Genomic DNA, 21,949 nt, shown 5'->3' with positions numbered 1-21,949 from the left:
CCTGCTGAGTCCAGGGACCTATAAGGGGTCAGCTTGGGAGTGCTGATTAACCCAGTCCTCTGAGATGCACTCTGTGTGTGTGTGTGTGTGTGTGTGTGTGTGTGTGTGTGTGTGATTCTGGAGCTGGAAGAACCCAGCCCTGGGGAGCCTAGGTCCTGCAGGATAGCTCTACTGGGAGGGAACCTGCAGCAGGGAGAAGTAGAGCTCTGTATGAGAACACAAGTGACACAAGCAGTATTGATAGAAGTACAGAACCGCCCCCCCCCCCCGAAAAGTAACCCTAATAAATGAGCATACCCCAAAGTAATGGGCAAAGCTAGTAACAGAGGTTTACCTGTGGACCCAGTTGTCTGTGACCCAGGGGTCTTTCTGCAACTGTAATAATAATAAATTCTCAGTGAGGTGTGAATCCAGAGTAATTCCCTGGACTTCACTGTCACTAAACCTGTGTCACTGAGAGCAGAATCTGGCCTGGTAACTGCAAATGCGATCTTTGAGCGTAAGGCTAAAAACATCCACAACCCATGTTCAATTTATAGCAGTTCCATTAATGTCTCCCTGTAAAACACGGACCCAGATAACACGGTGTCTTCTCTGCTTTAATTTGCAGTACTTTGGTGCCAGAGGAACTATCTGAGCCCTGGGAACCAAGCAGCCTGCATGTTTTCTTCCTCCTCCGAGACCACAAGGAACCAAAAGAAAATATTCAGAAAGCTCTGACATTGCACAGCCTCGTCCGGACAGGAGAAGCAAGAGTTGGGGGTAAGTTAATTTGGGTTATGTGGCTCCGTCAGGGACCAGAACATGCTCCAGTAGTTCCTGCTCATTAGATTTATACAGAGGAGCATCCTCAGACCAAACTCCACCATGTCAATCCTCAGCTCATGCTCATCTCTACTGCAAGAGGCTATGTGGGTTGGACTACAGAGCCTGCCTTACCCTCACAGCTGCCGGTTCTCTGAATCCGCCTACTATAGAGAGCTGGGCCCAGGCTGCAAAGTTAGATCCCGACTTTCCCAAAGTTCAGGCTGTTTTGATCTGGCCACTCTTGCCTGCTGTGGCCACCATCACATCTCCCTCAACTAGTACTGCTCCTTGGACAGAACGCTCAGCCATGCTACCGTCTCCTCCTGTTTCAAGTCCTGTGGTTCCTTCGTTTCTGGACTCTCCAAGTCCTTCCCTGCAATTTCAATGAGCCCTTCCCCTGCAATCTCCTCCTCTTGGGTCCCTTTGACACTGACCTCGCCTCATGCCACCCACTCCGAAATAATTCTTGCCTGTTGCTTCAAGTCCCCGTCCAACCTCCAGCCCCCTCTCCGGGTCACACCTCCATCATGCTCTGCATCCTATTCATACTTCTTCTCCTTGATCAGACACCCCCTGCCTGTATCTCTAACCTGCCCTCCTTGCGATTTCCTCCCCCCCCACAACGCTCTGCTCCACCCAGGGCACTATCCTCAATGCTCCTTTTGTCTAACATCTCTGTGCCTTCCTCCATGCAATGGCCACCCAAAATCTGTTTCTCTGCACTCCACCCTTTCCTCATTCAATTCGCTCCCAAAAATTCTCACCTCGGCATAGTCCCCTACCAAAATGAGGCATATAAAAAATCCATACCATCCAGACATATGTCTGTCTAACCTGATATCTGCAGAGCCTTATCGGTAGCCCATGTCCCTTCCCAGCCATCTCCTTCCCAGGGGTATGTTCCCTCTGGGCAAGTCCAGCACTTAGATTCTAAACTATTCAGGGCAAGCACCTGTCTCTCATGTGTCTCCTGTGAAGTATCTAGTGCACGTGTGAATGCTTTATAATAATAATTGTCTGAATTGTCCTATGACTCATTTTCTCCAATGTACCCGGAAGGAGTAGCTCATTGCCTTTGTCATGGGAAAACCTTCATTTTCTTCCTGTCCGTTTCAGAAACCCTCCTCATCTCCATGACCCTCCATGGACTTATCCACCTCCCCCACTCCCCATGTGACCTCATCTCCCTGACCCTTCATGGACTTATCCACCTCCCCCACTCTCCATGTGACCTCATCTCCCTGACCCTCCATGGACTTATCCACCTCCCCCACTCCCCATGTGACCTCATCTCCATGACCATCCATGGACTTATCCACCTCCCCCACTCCCCATGTGACCTCATCTCCCTGACCCTCCATGGACTTGTCCACCTACCCCACTCCCCATGTGACCTCATCTCCATGACCCTTCATGGACTTATTCACCTCCCCCACTCCCCATGTGACCTCATCTCCCTGACCCTCCATGGACTTATCCACCTACCCCACTCCCCATGTGACCTCATCTCCGTAAGTCTCCATTGACTTATCCACCTCCCCCACTCCCCATGTGACCCCCTCTCCATGACCCTCCATGGATTTATCCACCCACCACAAACCCCACTATCTATGTGACCTCCTGGGGCCAGTTTCTTACCCTTATTGGCCCTTTTCTTTCTGTTCCCACTGGGCCCCTCCACAGTTGAGAGGGTGGGGGCAGTAGCTCAGTCTCTGCACTGGCTTCATTAACAGGAACAGCCTCCCTACCTCTGGCTATTTTCAGGTCCCTTCTCATCTCTCTATGCCAGGGTGCCTGTCTTCTCCAATAAACCAATCAGATCCTACCCAGAGGGCCTTGCACTTTTCCCTGCTGCTCAGCCTTTCTCCCCAACAATTGGCTATCGGCCGCTGCTCTGCACCTCTACAGATGCTTGCAGGGCGCAATGCAGTTCACTTGCATTTGCATGCACAGAACTGTCAGCTGGGGTGAGCTACTGAGAGACACGTTCCTCCGACAGAGGCAAAGGAATAAGTGGCACTGTGGAACTGACCCCCACCAGCCCTTTCCTCTCCCTGCTCTGTAGCTCCTATCTGGCTCCGTACACTACAAACAAACCCAGCAGACTCTAATGCTAGGGGTGAGACGAGTCTCTGGCGGCAGCTGGCTTGTGGGCTGCTTTCGAGCAAGAGTGCCCCAAGGCCAAGCAGCAGTGGAGGGGGAGCACATGCACCATGGGTGCTGAGCTTAATGCGGGCTGGCTGGACACAGATTCTCCCTCTGCAAACAGCCCCATTTGTTTCGTTGGGACTAACAGCACAGCGAGATGCTTCTCAGTGTGAGCAAAGGTGTCGGACCCTGGCCCTGGGTGTTCGAGAGGGCTTGGTCCGAAGCTCATTGAAGTCGATGGACATTTTTCCATTGACTTCAGCGGCCAGAGTGCGTTAAACACCCCACTCCCAAAACTGAACAGAGGCCTTTGTCGGTCCAGCAATCTCACAGGCACAGGGGAAGGGGAGAGGGGAATCTGGTTCTTTTTTGCTGCTCTCCTTCTTAATTCCCACCCCCACCTCCTGCCAAAGCCCTGCCCTCTAATTCCCCAGCATGCACTGGGGCTGGCACTTGCCCACAGGAGCAAATCTTGCACCCTGCACATGGGGAGCCTGGAGCTGGTGGAACAGGTACAGTTCTGCAGCGGGGAAGGAGGAGGCAATATCTGGGCAGTGCAGCTCAGCTCTGCCGGGGCTCCCTGCACAGTGTGGGGGTCCAGGCAGGCAGGCTGTGGGATGGGCCAGTGGAGCTCAGCTCCCTCATGGAGCAGGGGTCTGGAATCAGAACATGCAGGAGCCCTGGGTGATAGTCCTATGCTCAGACCTCACCTCTTGCCAAGGAAGCACGTTTGAAATAAGCCAGACCCGGCCGCTAAGGCTCCTCCCTTGCAAGCACCTGCAAAGCGCTGGGCCTGGGCGGCTTCCAGCACCGTGGGAGAAGGGCTTTGCTCATGGCTTTGCAGACTGTTTAGTGGAAGCTGACCTGCTCTTGGAGACAAAACACAGCAAACAAAGGAGAGCGCTCTACCAAAGCGCCTATGCTCTGTGCTCCAACCCCCTTCCCCTGCCCTTCCCCACCCTGCCACCTGCAGAAAGGCCATTGGTAGTTTTAGATGAGACTCCTCAGGCATATCATGGCAAATGACTGTCTTTTAAAATGCTGTGCTCGCCTTTGGTTGGCTACAGTATTCTTTGTTTATGACCTGTCCTAAAATTATGTGCACGGTGGCTGCATGCCCTTAAACATCTGCCATCCCCATCCCCAGAGGTGGCTGCATTTCAATAGCTCCCGTAAGCTTGGGCAATCCATTTCACCACACTGTGCCTCAGTTTACCCTTCTCAGGGGAATGTTGTAAGGACAATTGACATTTGGAAGACATTCTGATTGGATTACTGTACACGTCGTGCATTGCTTAGCACTCGACCCGTGTTCTGCGAGTCTGGCCCAGTGTTTATCAAGGCCTTACGTAGGGTCACGGCTCACTCAAGTTTAAAAAGCAACAGAGAGTCCTGTGGCAGTCAGATGCGTCTGACGAAGTGGGTATTCCCCCACGAAAGCTTATGCTCCAATACATCTGTTAGTCTTAAAGGTGCCCCAGGACTCTCTGTTGCTTTTTACAGATCCAGATTAACACGGCTACCCCTCTGATACTCGAGTTTAAAAGCGTTTGCCAGTCTGCTCCATGAAGAAGGCGGCGTGAGGAGTCACTGGAGAAAGGTGGTGCATGAAGCCCCAGATGGCTGCCTCTGCTTCCCCAGGCAGAGGGGACAAAAACCAAAGGGGAAACCTCAAGCTCTGCCCCTGCTGCCGTCAGCAGGAGTTGTAGCATGGACTCCATGGAGCAAGTTCAGGCCCTAACAAGCACTAGTAACTCCTGGTCTCAGTGTCGCAAACTTCTGAGGGGAAGATCCAAGGGCAGAAGCATTTGGGGAGGCCCCTGGTAGCACAGCCGAGGCACAGGGCCTCCATCTGGAGGAATCCCTGGGTTGTGGGGGGCTGGACCCACTGATTGGCCAACAAAGGGCAAACCCCATCCCAGCCTCATGCTGGGGAAACCCCACGAGAATAGTATGAGTTTCCTTTCATCTGTGCAAGATGTTATCACAGAGGAGACTGGGTCACCACAGAGCTCTCCGCAGTGGGTGGGGCTGCCAGGCGTCTGGTTTTCAACTGGAACGCCCGGTTGTAAAGAAACCCTGATGGCTCCGGTCAGACCAGGCCACTAAAAGTCCGGTCAGTGGTGCAGTGGGGCTAAGACAGACTCCCTGCCTGCCCTGGTTCTGCATGGCTCCCGGAAGTAGCCAGCAGGTCCAGCTCCTAGGCACAGGGGTGCCCACAGGGGCTATGCGTGCTGCCCCTGCCCTGAGCACCGACACTGGAGCTCCCATTGGCTGGAAACTGCGGCCAATGGGAGCTACAGGGATGGTGCCTGCAGGCGCAGGCAGTGTGCACAACTCCTTGGCCCCTCCACCTAGGAGCCTGACATGCCGGCTGCTTCGGGGAGCCGGGTGGAGCCAGAGCAGGCAGGGAGCCTGCCTTAGCCCCGCTGTACCATGGACCGGGAGTCACCTGAGGTAAGCGCCGCCCAGCCAGAGCCCACACCCCAAACCCACTCCCGCACCCCAACCCTGTGCCCCAGGATGGAACCCCCTTCTGCATCCTAATTCCCTCCCAGAGCCTGCACCCCAACTCCCTGCTCCAGCCCTGAGCCCTCTCCCACACCCAAACTCCCTCCTAGAGCCCGCACCCTACATTCCCTCCCGCACCCCAACCTGAGTGAAGGTGGGGGAGAGCGAGCGATGGAGGGGGGGAGATGCAATGAGTGGGAGCGGGGCCCCAGAGAAGGGGTGGGGTAGGGGCAGGGCCTCGGGCGGGGAAGGCGACAGGGCAAAGGTATTCGGTTTTGTGTAATTAGCAAGTTGGCAACCCTAGCAGTGAAATGTACAGCAGGATATTGGCCCTGCACTGGGGGCTCAGCGTGGCCGTCTGTAGCCTCTGGTGGTCCCCACATTAGTGTTGTTGGTGTATCTAGAGCATACCCATTGTTGGGCACTCAGGGGCGCCCTCCCCGCCCGAATTTTGTACTGGAAGTCTGTTCTGGCCTCAGAGCTCTTAACAGCAGCACACCCTGAATGTGAAATGTGATGATTTCTGGGCTGTTCCCAGCTTCCGCCCTTGGGGGCAGGGAGCTTGTTTATAAACAGAGGCAGGGTGATTAAGATAACAAAAGGCTAAGGATCATTAGATGATCCTGAAAGCATTGCCAGGCGCTCCACGTAAAAGATAGGAAACAAAGGGTAGGAATAAATGGTCAGTTTTCAGAATGGAGAGAGGTAAATAGTGGTGTCCCCCTGGGGTCTGTACTGGGACCAGTCCTATTCAACATAAATGGTCTGGAAAAAGGGGAAAACAGTGAGGTGGCAAAATTTGCAGATGGTACAAAACTACTCAAGATAGTTAAGTCCAAAGCTGACTGCGAAGAACTACAGAAGAATCTCACAAAACTGGGTGACTGGGTAACAAAATGGCAGAAGAAATTCAATGTTGATAAATGCAAAGTAATGCACATGGCATAATATAATCCCAACTATACATATAAAATGATGGGGTCTAAATTAGCTGTTACCACTCGAGAGAAAGATCTTGGAGTCATTGTGGGTAGTTCTCTGAAAACATCCGCTCAATGCGCAGTGGTAGTTAAAAAAGCAAACAGAATGTTGGGAATCATTAGGAAAGAGATAGATAAGACAGAAAATAACATATTGCCTCTATATAAATCCAGGGTACACCCACATCTTGAATACTGCATGCAGATGTGGTCGCCCCATCTCAAAAAAGACATATTGGAATTGGGAAAGGTATAGAGAAGGGCAACAAAAATGATTAGGGGTATGGAATAGCTTCCATCTGAGGAGAGATTAAAAAGACTGGGACTTTTCAGCTTGGAAAAGAGATGACTTAGGCTAGGTCTACACTACAGGGGTGTGGAGAGTCGACCTAAGATACGCAACTTCAGCTATGTGAATAGCATAGTTGAAGTTGCGTATTTTAGGTCGACTTACCTGGCTGTGAGGACGGCGGCGAGTCGACCGCTGCCGCGCCGCCGCCAACTCTGCTTCCGCCTCTTGCCGCGATGGATTTCTGGAGTCAACGGCAGAGCCATCGGGGATCGATTTTATTGCATCTTCATTAGACGCGATAAGTCGATCCCCAATAGATCGATTGCTACCCGCCGATCCGGCGGGTAGTGAAGACGTGCCCTAAGAGGGGATATAATACCGGTCTATAAAATCATGAATGAAGTGAAAAAATTAAATAAGGAAATGTTATTTACTCCTTCACATAACACAACAACTAGGGGCCACCCAATGAAATTAATAGGCCGCAGTGGCCTATTAATAAAGAAATAAAGTATTTCTTCACAGTCAACCTGTGGAACTCATTTCCAGGGGATGCTGTGAAGGCCAAAACTATAACAGGGTTCAAAAAAGAACTAGATGATAATATGGAGGATAGGTCCCTCAATGGCTATTAGCCAGGATGGGCAGGGTTGCAACACCATGCTCTGAAGCGTCCCTAGCCTCTGTTTGCCAGAAACTGGTAATGGGCGACAGGATGGATCACTCGATTATTGCCTGTTCTGTTCATTCTCTCAAAGGCACCTGGCATTGGCCACTGTAGGAAGACAGGATACTGGGCTAGATCAACCATTGGTCTGACTCAGTATGGCCATTCTGATGTTCTTATATATAACCCAGATGTATCTGCCCCCCACTATAACCCACTAGACCCCACTCCTCTCCCTGAACTGGAATAGAACCTGGGAGTCCTGACAGGGTCTCTCTCTCCACAGAGTTAGTAACAAAGTAAGAATATACACTAAAATTTTAAACCTAACCAGGGTCCCTTTAATGACTTGCCACAAGATGTCTGAACATGTTTGTATTAGAGCTGAGAGGGTCTAATAATTATTTAATTTTCTTTCTGTCAGCTAATTGCTAAGTTATCTGCCAAAAAAACTAGAGTTTTTAGGTGTCTGGGTAGCGTACCAAAAACTGAAATGGCATCCCTGGGGTGTTATCAGAGAATCAGAGAGCTGAGATGTCCAAGTCCCACCTCTAGTAAAATGCCTCAACCCTTTCTACTGTTTAAAAGAACTTCCCATCTGCTACCGGGGCACCTTGGAGAATGGGGGCTGCGGATGTGCCATGAAGTCAGGAGATGCTTGGGGGCAGTAGCAGACGGCTATTTCCTCCTGTGCTCAGTTCCACAGGAGTGAAGCAGCTGGCTTGGGTATGGAAGAGACCTACCCCCATGCCTGGAGCTGTAGGGAAGTTGGGGTCAGGACCTATCTATGGGGCCCTCCCGTCACATGCTCAAGAAGTGAGGTGAGGGACTTTCCTTCCATGCATAGAACACGGGAGCCAGGGGAAAGGGTATTGGTCTCATCCATGCACAGAGCCAGTTTGGGGCTCCTTGAGCATTTGCGGGAATCATAGAATCATAGGACTGGAAGGGACCTCAAGAGGTCATCTAGTCCAGTCCCCTGCACTCATGGCAGGACTACGTGTTAAAGGGAAGGAGGGAGCAGGCGAGGCAGGGACAATGTGGCCATCGCAGCAAGTGCTGCAAGAATCCCAACCAAGCAGCATAAAGCAGACGATCTAAAAACCATGATCTCTTGGCCCAAGGCACAATGGAGCAACCCCTAATGCTTGGGCGATGTCTGAGTGCAGATATCTGCCTGGATAAAGCTCTGGTGATGCTGGATTGACAGCCCTGAGTTTCTCCACAGAACAGGGCCAGCACAGGGTAGCCAGGCCTACCGCTCCCACCAGTGTGCTTCCCCCGTCCTGGGGGAGCACCGTAAGCAATGAGCTCTGTATTGTGTCCGACGGTCCCTACATTTCTCCGACCCAGAGAGCTGTTCCCTCAGCTTCTTTGCTGACGCTGCCAGCTAGTGCCAATTGTAGGGGCGGTTTGTGTGATGTGGGCAGCTGCCGGCTACGGACTGGAAGGAGACCACTAGCTCCTTTCACACAGACCACGGAATAACAACTCCTTCCAGGCAAGTGTCTTTCAGGCGGTGCCAGACATTCCCCCTTCATTTCAGCAGTGGAATGCCCATGGGTTTCTGCCAGACAGCAGGCAGTGCTGGTCTGGGAACACACACGAGGCCTGCTCTGTGACCGGCCGGGTGGAACTATCCAAGAGCTCAAAGGGTCTAATGAAGTAACTGCAACACCAGGTGCAAAGCTGGACCTGCAGCCCTGCAAACCTCTCCAGTGGGAGCAGGGAGAGTGTTTGGTCCCAAAGCTCACCAACATTTTGAGCAGGGGCGGCGAGTTATATGGGCCTCTGGTGCCCGTGCTCCAGGAATATTCAGGCCCTGGAGGCTCGGCTCCACCAATGTTCGGGGCTGAGTCTCTCTCCCAGCCCCGCCTGGCGCCCCCATGCACCTCCTCCAGAGCATCTCCCGCCCCAGGGTGATTTAAAAGGGCCCAGGGGCCCCCGGCCACCGCCGCCACCACTGGCAGCGCAGCATGGGTAAGGCGGCAACCTGCCTGCCCTCACTCCACACCACTCCCTGAAGTGGCCGGCACATCCCTGCGGCCCCGGGAGGTGGGGTGTTTCCATGCACTGCCCCCGTCCTGAGCGCCAACTCCGCAGCTCCCATTGGCCGGGAACTGTGGCCAATGGGAGCTGCAGGGGTGGTGCCTGTGGGCAGCGGTGCACGGATACCTCCCCTGCCTATGAGCTGCTGCCAGAGGGGTGTGTGGGTTGCTTTTGGGATCCACCTGAGGTAAGCACCACATCCCTCACCCCCTCCTGCACCCCATGTCCCTGCCCCAACCCAGAGCCTGCACCCCTCCTGCACCCAAACTCCCTCCTAGAGCCCTCACCCCCTCCTGCATCCCAACCCCCCCCAAACCCAAACTCCCTCCCAGAGCCCAAACCCCACCCTGCACCCAAACTCCCTCCCAGAGCCTGCACCCTGCACACCCTCCTACACCCTGCCCCAGCCCAGAGCCTGCACCCAAACTCCCTCCCAGAGCCTTAGGCAGGTGGGGGGAGGCGGAGGGGTGGTGGGGTTTGGACCCGTTCTGGGCACCACCAAAGATTTTACAAACCTGCCACCCCTGATTTTGAGAGGTGAAGGGCTGCTAGGCTGTGTGCTAGAGACCGGCCCAGAGCAAATGGGGGAGTGTATACAGGAGTCTGGTGGATGGGGCACTAGCGTAGGAGTCAGGAGACTGGGTGTTAGTCTCAACTCTGATGTGCGACCTTAGGCAAATCATGTCACCGCGCCGTGCCTCAATTTCCCCACCCACCCTTTCGCTGTCTTGACCATTACTATGTGGGGGGCCTCTAGGTGCTATTGTGATATAATAAATACCTTAGAGTTGGGGAATGCAAAGCCCAACTGCCTAGCTGGCCTGCAATGGACTGAACCAGAACCCTAGATCCAAACACCCCCTGGACTTCGGATGTGCTCAGTACAGAGTCTGAAGAGTGAAGCTCTGGCCCAGCTCCCGTTATATATATTAGCGAATTCCGTTTGATCATTGACTCTGCTATAGTAAATGAGTGGCATTCCGGGCATAATCAACGACACAAGGGGTGAAAATATTGGAGCAGGGAAAGTCTGTGGGTAAAAGTCTGTGGCACATGAAATGTGTTCAGAATCCATTGTCCTGGCCTTTGTATACAGATTAGTCATAACAGCTCAGGGAACCGACGCAGCTGAGTGAGCTGGAAAGCACAAGAGTCTCACCTAAAACAAACCCTTCCCGACATTGACCTGCCCTGCATTCAGCTGCCTGGAAGCTCTCTTCTCGCAACAAAAGACATCAGGTGCATTCGTGGCTGGATGCTTCCAGCCAAATGTAAATGCACTTGCCAGTAGCTTTACGTTACAGATTTTAAATGGATGCACTTTATGGGCTTTATGCCAGCTTCATTTAAACTGGAGGGGAAACACACACACACACACCCACCCCCACCCACCCACCCCTTGACTGCTCTGGCAATTTTCCTTAGAGAGAAAGCTGCTTTAAGCACTGGTCGGGGCTCCAGAGACTGCCTGTGTTGAAGTACAGCTGAGACCATGGGTTAAGAGCACACTTCAAGTGCCCCAGACCTTTGCCAGAGAGTTGGGCTGCTCCAGCATCCAGTATTTTCATATCTCGCTTGGTTAACTAGGACCAGACAGCGCAAAGTCACTTATTTACTGTAGGGAAAACTCAATCCGAGCCTTGGCAGGACCCTGCCTGTTCTTTTTTGCAAACGTCCTTGAACTAACAGGAATGACGACCCAACGGTGGGGGAAAATACACGCAGGATTCCTGCTCAGAGCCTGGGGTCTGCCCAAACTGCGCGCAGCACAGGCTGTGCTGGAGGTGCCGAGGCGTACGTCCACGCACAGCCCCCGGAGGTGAGCCTCCCCGCCCGGGTTGACAGACTTGGGTCAGCACAGCTCTCCTTAGCACTGTAAAAACTATTGGGTAGAGAGCACTTTGAAGAGGCAGCTTAGGCTGGAGCACCGGCTCTGACGCATGGCGGGGGCTTAGACACTTGCCTGCCCCCGGGGCTGCTGTGTGCAGAGCTGGTGCCCAGTGTGACTTACAGCAGCTTGAGGAGTCCTCGAATCACAGCCAGGAATTGGTGCAGTGCAGGGGCGTCCTGGCCATATGTCCTTTCCTCTCCCCATGTCCCCTGTGGTGGCGTTAGGGTGGCGTAGAGGACTCTACTCCGGGTCTATGCCACTGGAGGAGTCTCCTGGCATTGCAGTAAGCATCTGGCAGATGGATTCTCCGCTCCACCCCATCCACATCGTGCCATTCACATGCTGAGCCGCACAGCCAGCAGGGCGTGGTGGGAGATGGGAGGTGATTGGGAGTGAGCTGGAGGGGGAAGGGGATGCCAGAGCGGGGCTCTGTCACATCAGCTCTCCACTGATGTAAGTCGGAGCAGCTTCATGGCTGCTCCAATGCCAGGGCCAGGCCAGCACTGAATCAAGGAGCCTGAACTAGTTCCTGGATGTACTTCCTCACTGATATGGAGCGGGATGTAAGCGGTCTGGCCTAATACTCAGAGCGGGAGTCAGGTCTAGTGGGCGAAGCAGGCGTCCAGGTTAGGGAACGAAGCCAAGGGTCGGTATCAGAGTCAACAGCCAGTTGCCAGAGCCACGGGTCAAGCCAGAGTCAGAACCAGGCATCGAAGCTGAGGGTCAGAGCCAAGGTCAGATGGCAAATGCCAGAGCCCGGGGTCGAGCCTGAGTCAGGGTCAGAAGCCGGAGGCCAGGGTCGGAACTGGTAACCAGTGACTGGAGGCGAGGCGTCAGGCAGGAACTGGAAGGGAGGGGAGAATCAGACATGGAGCAGGACCACGGTGGGAACAGGAGTGAAGGCAGGGGCGAGGCAGGAGACAGGAGTGGAACAGGAAGCAGGAATGGGGTTAGGGTCAGGAGGCAGGCACAAGCAGGGTCCGATGCAGGTGCAGCCACAACAGGAAATCACCTTGTTGCTCACACAAACTTCCTGTGCCTCCTTCTGGCTTAAATAGCGTGGCTGGACCAATCAGTGGAGCCAGGCCATGGCAGCAGAATGCCAGGTTGTCCCCTTCCTTCCTCTCCCACGCGGTGTTTATCTTTTCCTGTTACTCCGGAAAGGGAGAGGAACTGACTCAGTCTCCACAGGTCTGGGCAGGCAGATTCTGGGGCTGTCCCATCTCTGCCTCTCCTGACACCTGTTCTTACTGGATCCCAAGACACTAAATCTCGGGGGGGGGGGAGGGGGGAACCGTCCCTCACTTTGCACCTCTTCCCTCGTTCATCAGCGGATAAATCTGAAAAGCAATTGGTAAAATAAACCTAAAGCACCCCAATAAATACCTCCAGGGGTGACTACAGCACCGAAATCACAGTGAGCCGGAAGAGCGTGGGCAGCTGCAGATACGCTTCCAGAGAGAGGCTGCAACCCTGCAGGTGCCTGGGCACTGCTGAGCAGTGGTCAGGTGTCTGCATCACGTGAATCAATATCACACTGGCACTGATTAACCCCTTACATCAAAGGCTGTGCGATGGGCATACAGAGCCAGATCTGTGCCACCTGGGCTTCTACACAGGGGGAATCCCTAGGCATCTGGATTTGGCACATTTTCCCCTTTCATTCTAATTCCTGAACCAGACAGCATGATTCTTGGGGCTTGTCTGCACAGGGACGCTAAGGAGAGTTAATCTGAATTAACAAAAGATATGAATTTAAAGTGGAGTAGTTAAAGTGCATTAAGCCCTTGTGTGGACACTCTCATGCAGAAGCAAAGTGGCCTTAATCTGGTTTATTTTAATTTAATTGGAAGATATGAGTCTTGGAAACTCACCACACAGCAGGATCTGACTGACTCAACACAGAACCAATGAAAACAACTCTCCTCTTTCACTTGTTCTGAGCAATGCTTATTCTATAACATCTCACCTTCTGTCACTGCTGCTGTGATGACTCTTGAACTTCCCACCCACACAGCTACCTGAGTAATAAAATTCCCTTTTCAGCTTGTGTGGCAGAGCTCTGCCCTGTAAACGGAGCCGTTCTATTGTATTAGGAAGTTCAGTGTCATTTAAGACTTGCAAACATTATAAAACGGGGGGAAATAGGGCTTGTGACCTTTATGCTTCTTTGTGACATAATGAAAGCTGGAAAGACTTTGTAATCAAGGATTCTGCTTGATGTTTACATTAGAAATCCAGGTTTTGTCTGCCCTGGAAGACTCTGTGATGACTGCTTGAAATTATGGTACAAAAGTTAAGAGAATGAAGGGTGAGCAATTGAGAGGGGGAGAGATTTGTAGTCAATATGTTTAATTTTTTTTTATATAACATTATTTAACAGCAAGGCCTGACCACATTTTGGAGAAAAGGCAACTATGTTAAAGATTCAATACACCCAGCCCTTTGATGATGTGAGCTCACAACGAACGTGCTGTGGGACTCCCAAAAAGTTCTCTGCCCCAACCAGACTTGCCATCGCACATGGAATAGAACCGGCAGAAATATTTGTAAAAAATTGAATTTTTAATTAGAAAAAAAATCAAAAACATTTTTGTGACCCTTCCTCCCCCCCCCATACACCATTTGTCAACCATCTCTAGTAAAAATAACATTAAGGTGTGTGTGGGGGGGGACTTTAAAAATGTCTTTTGGGGCCTCTTTCTTCACATGCCAAAAATGGTACACTTGAGCACTGTGCTGTCCAGAGCATATCAGGACGATGGTCCCTGCTATATGGCCCTCACAATGTGCTAGAAGCAGGGAAGCTGGGGGAAAGTGACCGATAACAGTGCTTAGGCACTATATAGGCAGTTACCACAGAAATATCTTAGGGCCAGATTCTGATACCCTGATTTAGCTGCACCGTGCGTCAGTTCCATTGACTTCAGTGGGACGACGCATGGTACTATTCGTTGGAAGACGACTGGAATCTCACATCGATCAATTTTTATTTTTTAATTAATATTCTCTAATAATGATGGATTGATACACTTCCTGTGGGCGTCATGGGAGGTGTGAACATTAAGAAGGGACTTGAATACAAAAATGGAGACAACTTTAGTGCTCGGCTAAACCTTTTTTTTTTTTTTTACACTTGTGTTACTATCCAGAGATAATCTCCTCTTCTGTATGGGCAGGAAGAAATAAATCATTGGTGGGCTAGTAAAACATACTTAAGTGCCTTACTTCTCCAGTTCTCTATAAACCCTTGCTGTACATTAGCCATTTTGCATGGAAAGATGATGTGGAATAATTCCAGGACTCAAGAAGACTCATTTACAAAGCTTTCGCCCTCCAGATGCTGAGATATGCTTCATTTAACTGGAATGTTTGTTTACTGATGAACTTATGAGAAAGGAGGACAAAGATCTCTGTATGTACGTAACGGAGGAAGAAGGATCCATCAGCTTTATTAGTTGAAGTGAAAAGTGAAATCCCTGAACATTTTAGAGTGTGGATGATTTTTCATGCCACAAAGTACATCACCTCTGGAATGTTATCGTGTAATTATATGTGGGGGTTTGTTCAGAGCTGGGATGAGATTTATTGCTCCCTCTGAACACAGAGGGAATGGCAGATTGCCCAAGTCATTTCATAATCAAGTGGACAGAAGATTGGAGCAGAAAGGGAAATAAGATACTTAGACAAAAAAGCTGCCCCTGCAAATGTGGAACACCATCGATGCTGCATTCACTAACTCTGGTAGCTTACCCAGAAGTTCCAGTTAAGCAGAACTGTGTCAATGCTTGTCCCTGATCAACAGCAAACTAAATGACTGATTAGCCTGGTTAGAAAGGATGGGCCTTGTTCTGATCTCGTTTATGCTGGGGTAAATTAAAATTAACTCAGCTGAAACTGACGACAGGATAGTGGTGTAAAATTGCAAAGAGGTTGAAGAGTGCAAGACCCAGTACATCCGCCGAGTCACCCCAGGGAAAGAAAGTAAGCTAAAAGTAGTTTTTAATATAGTTGCACGGAGGAGGTTATTAATAAAAATACATTGCTAATCCCCACTGATGACGGGAAGCCCCATTTGAATTACTGAATGTTGTGAATGAATAGGTAAGTGACAAAACCATTTAAGACAAGCAATGCGAGGCTCGTGCATTACTCCGTGCACTTTGGTCATTTCTTTTCAGAACGGTATTTTAGCTCCACTATTATTTCATAATGAACTAGCAGACGTTCTGTGTGCTAATGTAGGTTCCCATTTAGCCGTAACCCCGTTGGTGACACCGAGCCATTTGGATAATTGAGAGTTTGACCAAACAGGAGTCTGTGAGTGTGGAATGAAAACAAGAACTTTCGGGGGGGAGGGGGGGGGAGGGAGGAGTGTTGCGAAAAAGCACGAGAATGGGAGACACACCTTAGAATAGCCAAGTGTGGAACAAAAGCAGGATGAGGAGCAAGTGTGATGGATCTGCTAAGCAGGGGACTACAACTCCCATCAGCACCCTCCCCACTGCACTTCCCTTTCCCCTGACCAGCTACGGGGAAGGGTGCTGATCCAGGAAGGGCCGCACTCTGTTGGGAAGAAGCAGGTGCATGGTGAGCCAGGAGCTGCAGCGAAAGCCCCCCAGGAGCTGTATGCAGAGCAATGACTGCTGAATGTTACAGCTGGGGACAGGTCTGGGTGTAGGGTGACCAGATGTCCCAATTTTATAGGGTCTTTTTCTTATACAGGCTCCTATTACGCCCCCATCCCCTGTCCCGATTTTTCACACTATCTGGGTGGGTCTTATGGGGAGCAGCAGTGACTGGGGAGAGAGCCGGTGTGGAGGGGCCTGTGATGGGGTTAACGTAGGCCAAGCGGGCCAATTAACCTATCAGGCTGCAAGCTGGGGGATATTTAGGCCGAGAGGAGTGCTCACCTGTGAAGAAACAGGTGAAGGCATTTATAAAACCCAGGAGCTGGTAGCCGGAAGGGGCTGCAGAGAAGAGGGCTGTGGTCATTCTCTCTGGGATAAGCGAGAGAAGGAGCTCTGGCCCCAAGAGGAAGGGTCTGTCTAGTGGAGACAGGCAAGAGGGGTTTGGCTAGAAGAGCAGAGGATGTGAGCCTGGGATAGGCAAGGTAGGAAGCAGTCCAGGAGAGCGGCAGGAAGATTTGGGCTAACACAGACCTTGGCTGCTGGAGACAGGGCCCCAGGACTGGAGCCCGCAGTCGAGGGCAGGCCTGGGTTCCCCTAGCAGCCCCTGAATGAGTGGCACAATCTGGGGCCGTGAACTTGAAGACTGTCTAGGTCTCTTTGTTCAAGCCACTGAGGGAGCGGCTCGGCCAGGGCAGTGGACGTAAGGGCTGCCTGGGATGGCGTGGAAGACTGTGGTAGCACCCGGGAAGGGCAGGACTCTTGTGACGTGGCCGGAGGGCTCAGCTTCTGAGGAGCCAGAGAGGGGGCGACAGAGCGAAACGACGGGCCGAGGAACCGCAAGAAGAGGGCGTCAGGCTGAAAGAGCTAATCCCCAGAGCAGCCAGCAGGAGGTGTCACGGAGCAGTGAGTAGCGCACCCCGGGGCAGGACCCCAGTGAGCGACACTCACCTAAGGGTGTGTCTTCACAGCACAGCTCAAGTCAGAACTGGAGTGTTACCCTTAACTCAACACCCGGCCACACACAAAAATCTCTAGCTTGAGTTAGATGGTGCTTTAAACTCCCACGAGCTAGGCTGCCAGCTGGCGGGGGGCCAGGAGCTGAAGCTCGAGGGATGCTGATACTCAAGCTAGTAAGGCAGTGGAGGGGCAACAGCTGGAGTTACAACAACTCAGCAGCAGCTGCTCCAGTCCCTCGGCCGCTCCAGCCGTCACGCTGGGTAGCTCCAGGGTTGGTTGGCAGTGTGGTCGCTCTCACTCGAGCGGGGCTAGCTCCGAGCAGTAACTTGAGGGTACTAGCTCGTGCTAACACTTGCAGTGAAGACAAGCCCGAAGATGAGCCTGGCCTGGAAACCTGAAAGCGCCTATTTGCTTGAATAGAGACTAGACGAGAGAGGGCACACAGACCGTAATCCTGAAGAGCCCTGACCAGGGGCGCTGGAATGGGAGGCGGGGGCAGGGATAGCCCTCCCACTCTGTACTGGCCATAAGGATGAGCGAGGGGGGGTGGAGAGGAGAGAGCGGGGGTGGTGCCTGGGGGGAAGAGGCACCACGGGAGCAGGATCTCTGAGGGAAGGTGCGGCGCGAGGACGGGGGCTCAGAGAGAAGGGGCATCTCAAGGATGGGGCTCAGGGAGAAGGGGAAGCATGGGGGGCGCCGAGCCATGGTTTGGGTGCCATTGGGCTCCCCCACTTTTAGGGAGCTTCCATTGCTCCTGGCCCTGACACTCATGTTGACTTCCCCCGGGCCCAAACCAGACCCATTATTGCTCCCTTTGAACTGTGATTGTCTAAGCCTCTGCATCTAGGATATTTGCAGCCATCCCCTTTCCTGCCAGCCCTAGTAAAATGCTCCTTCCCTTGGCCATGTGTCTGAGCAGTGAGTGGCACCCACCAGCGCCTACAAGCCTAGCTCTTGACGCACCAAGTTGTGGTACACTGGGACTGTCATAACTATAAAGGGAAGGGTAACAGCCCTCCTGTGTACAATACTATAAAATCCCTCCTGGCCAGAGATTCCAAAATCCTTTTACCTGTAAAGGGTTAAGAAGCTCAGGTAACCTGGCTGACACCTGACCCAAAGGACCAATAAGGGGACAAGATACTTTCAAATCTTGGGGGGATGGGGGAAGGCTTTTGTTTATGCTCTTTGTTGTGGTGGTTGTTCGCTCTTGGGACTAAGAGGGACCAGACATCAGTCCAGGCTCTCCAAATCTTTCTGAACAAGTCGCTCATATTTCAAACTTGTAAGTAAATAGCCAGGCAAGGTGTGGTAGTTTTATCTTTGTTTTCTCAACTTGTAAATGTACCTTTTACTAGGGTGTTTACTTCTGTTTGCTGTAACTTTGAACCTAAGGTTAGAGGGGGGTCCTCTGGGCTCTTTAAGTTTGATTACCCTGTAAAGTTATTTTCCATCCTGATTTTACAGAGATGATTTTTACCTTTTTCTTTAATTAAAAGCCTTCTTTTTAAGAACCTGATTGATTTTTCCTTGTTTTTAGATCCAAGGGGGTTGGATCTTGATCCACCAGGAGTTGGTGGGAGAAAGGAGGGGGGATGGTTAATTTCTCCTTCTTTTAAGATCCAAGGGGTTTGGATCTGTATTCACCAGGGAATTGGTGAAGAGTCTCTCAACGCTACCCAGGGAAGGGAATTAGCACATTGGGAGTGGTGGCAGCGGACCAGATCTAAGCTGGTAGTTAAGCTTAGAAGTTTTCATGCAGGCCCCCACATCTGTACCTTAAAGTTCAGAGTGGGGAAGGAGCCTTGACAGGGATGCTACTGGCACACTTTGGGGGTGTGTGTGCGCTCCGGCACTGAGCAGTAGCAGAATAACTGCACAGGGACACAGACCTGTTTGTTTCACCCACCTCTGCCTGATTCGCAGGAGAGAGCAGGGACTCGAACCTGGATCTCACATCCAAGTGAGTGCCCTATCACTAGGCTCTTCTGGCCATCTCTATCACCTTTCCTTCTCTCCCTGCCCCTAACCAGGATATTCTGGGGTGGCCTTTCTCTCTCAATTACATCCTGGACCCTAGAAACGTTCCCAATAAATACATTTCTGCAAAACATTTCAATTTCAACAGAAAAACATACATCAGAATTCTTTTGCCCAGTTCTAGTTCCGTGTTTCTCTATGTGCCTGATGCATGGAGGCTACAAGTCTACTGCAGCGGCTGGTTAGGGGGGTCAGCAGCGGCTGGTTAGGGGGGTCAGCTCTTTAGCTCAGCTGTAGCGGTTTATGCTCTTCACTCTCATCTGAAGGGTCTAGGTTCATCCTGGTAACAGCCAAGCGGGCAGTCGTTACATATGCTTTGTTCTCCCACTGCCTGTTTACTGCGCTGAACTGGTCTCAGGTACCTAGCGGCCTCTTCTTCACTGGGACACTGACAGCTGCTCGCAGATCAAAGGGATGTGCTAGGTGCTGCACGAACATGGTGTAGACCCTCCCTGCCCTGAAAAGCTTATCGTCCTGGTTCATGAGACGATGCCATGGGTGGAGGCAACAAACAGATCTGCTTTCTTGCCCCTTATCCTGTTCCAGCTTCCTCCTGCTGTCTCAGGGGAAAGCAGGAACAGATCCCGCCGCCCCCCGAGGCCAGCCAAACAGCTGTAGCTGTTCGCTCACCTACTGCCCCAGTCCTCCTCTCTGCTCCCATTCCCCCAGCTCCACTGCTCTGGCACCTCTCCCCCCCCCCCCCCCCCCCTCTCCCCGGCCCCCCCCCCCCCCCCGCCCGCATTTTCTGCCTTTACCTTTCACTCTTATCAGAGAGTTCAGGGGTTAAACTGGCAGCTGAGGAGCAGAGGAAATGAAACTGATAAGCAAATCCCCTGTTTATTTTTATTATTGTTTTATTTTCTGGTCGGGGAAGCAGGTCAGGAAGGGTGCAGCAGAACTACAGCCACACAGAGCCACTCTCCCCTTATTTACACTGGCGTCAATCCGGAGTCACACACCAATTTCAGAGCTGCACCTCCCGGTTTACACTGGCATGGCTGAGTGGCACCTGCCACTGCTTTGCAACCTGCGAAATATTTACAGCCTATCCCAATATTAGGGTGACCAGATGTCCCAATTTTATAGGGACAGTCCCGATTTTGGGGTTTTTTTCTTATATAGGCTCCTATTACCCCCCAATCCCCGTCCCGATTTTTCACACTTGCTGTCTGGTCACCCTACCCAATATCGACGGGCCAGCCAGCCCCTTCCCGCTGACCTGAGCAGCGCCCAATGCCTCACGCCACACCCTGTCAGTCTCTCCCTCCTTTGGTCTCCAACTTGATTCTGACAATGGATTGTGACAGCAGAGCAACGGCAATAATTGGCCCAATGCACCATGTCCAGTTACCAGGCGAGACGAGGGCATGTTTGCAATCACGCTGCCCAGAGCTGCCAACCTGCCCTTACAGTGGTAGGAGTGGGGAGGAGGACCTCTCTTGCTGCAGGTTGATATGAAAGGGGAGTTTTTCAAGTGGGTCTTTCTGTTCGGCTGGGTGCGTTTCAGGGAGAGCTTTAAAACCTCACTCCTTATGATTGAACTTGGAAATGTCATTCAGTCAAGGCAGGGCAGTTTGACGCAGCCCCTGGCTGACCTTGTCACTCAGTTTTCACTCCCCTTCATGAATAACAAAGACCCACAACGGCAGTGAGTGAGCGGAGAAGGACAAAAGCTGGCCTCTGGTCTGCTAGATCCTATTCTTAGAAAGGGATCCAGGTTAGGACAGTGGCAACACAGAGACAATCAACAAGAAGTTACACCTTGTCTGGGATTAGCATTAGAGTGTGTGCACACGTGCACACTCACCCACACACACTCAGACGCAGGGTCCAATGTTCCGGCAGCACAATCCCCTCAATGTTTAGTTTTTCTCTCCAAACCAAAGATAAATCCTGGAGCTCAAAGGGACAGCAATTACAGGGGACAGAGGAACTGGGGACAGAGCTACACACACACACACACGCACACACCCCTCTCAGGGAACTAAATGTAACTTGGCTTTGCGCCCACTTGTGAGTTTGTGAACATCGCTCCCAGACAAATCTGAATAGGGGAAGAAAGAGAAAGTACAGATTACCAAATTACAATCACACACTCACTGATTTGCTGTTCCAGGTTTCTAGGAAAATCGTTGTCCTTCTCCTCCGGCTGCCTTCAAGTTGCTTTCTTCCTGGTCACTTTCATCGTCAGCTGTTTTGGAGGAGTTTTTGGGTGTTTGGTTTTGTTGTTTCTCTATCACTTTCCCCTCCTTCCTGATTTGTGAGCGCCTACACACTGGGAGTAGCAGCAGCTTCTACGAGTGACTGCCTGTCAAGGCAAGCTCACCCTTTGCTTGGGAGGGGGGAACTCTTTGCTTACTGCTTTCACAGCTCTTCCAAGCCTACTGGCGAGCAGAGGAGGCGTGCTGGTGCAGAAGAATGTAATGCAGTCAGAGTGATGCCATCCTCAGCCAGCCCACACTAGTCATGTTCTAATAAGTATGGGAATCAAACCGGTTTCCAGCTGTCAGAGCAAAGACGAGTTTTGTTCTAGTTTGAGATGACCTAGCAGGGGAATGATGGGAAGATGTAAGCAAGCCAGCAACCCAAAAAAATCCTAGCGGACTTTTTCCTGGAGTGCTTTCCCTGAGCAAGGTGGAGTCAGAACCAAATGGAAAGGGGCTCCAGACACCCATTCTGGGTCCAGATTTAGGACCCCCAGGATTTCTTGGCTGTTCCAATGCTTCCTGTGTCCCCAGTTCATTTGCAAAATGCAGATCCCGCAAACTAAAATTCTGACTGCAAAAAGTGTGAGTGTTTGGATCTAGGGGGGTTGGATCATACAGATCTGTGAAATCCAGAATCAGGCTATGAGTTTGAACCACGTTCGTGCATAGAGTGGGATGAATTTTTTTTCAATTAATAGGTTTTTCATGGATAAAAGCATTTTCTGAGTCCCGAAAGCTATTTGTCGAATTTCAGGTCAAATTCTGCAGA

General features: G+C 51.6%; 1 protein-coding gene across 1 annotated transcript in view; it reads right to left on the bottom strand.

Annotated features, from left to right (window-relative positions):
* Window positions 1-21,442, bottom strand: part of P2RY2 (purinergic receptor P2Y2) — a 39,647-nt gene extending 18,205 nt beyond the window's left edge. The window contains exon 1 of the mRNA XM_034759171.1: window positions 21,074-21,442. The gene's annotated coding sequence lies outside the window, so the exon portion shown is untranslated. The remainder of the gene's footprint in view (window positions 1-21,073) is intronic.
* Between the last annotated feature and the right edge of the window lie 507 nt (window positions 21,443-21,949).

The sequence above is a fragment of the Trachemys scripta genome, chromosome 1 (assembly GCF_013100865.1).
Source record: "Trachemys scripta elegans isolate TJP31775 chromosome 1, CAS_Tse_1.0, whole genome shotgun sequence".
Taxonomy (NCBI): domain Eukaryota; kingdom Metazoa; phylum Chordata; order Testudines; family Emydidae; genus Trachemys; species Trachemys scripta.
Note: the sequence above shows the minus strand (reverse complement) of the source record. Positions and strands in the feature narration are given on the sequence as shown.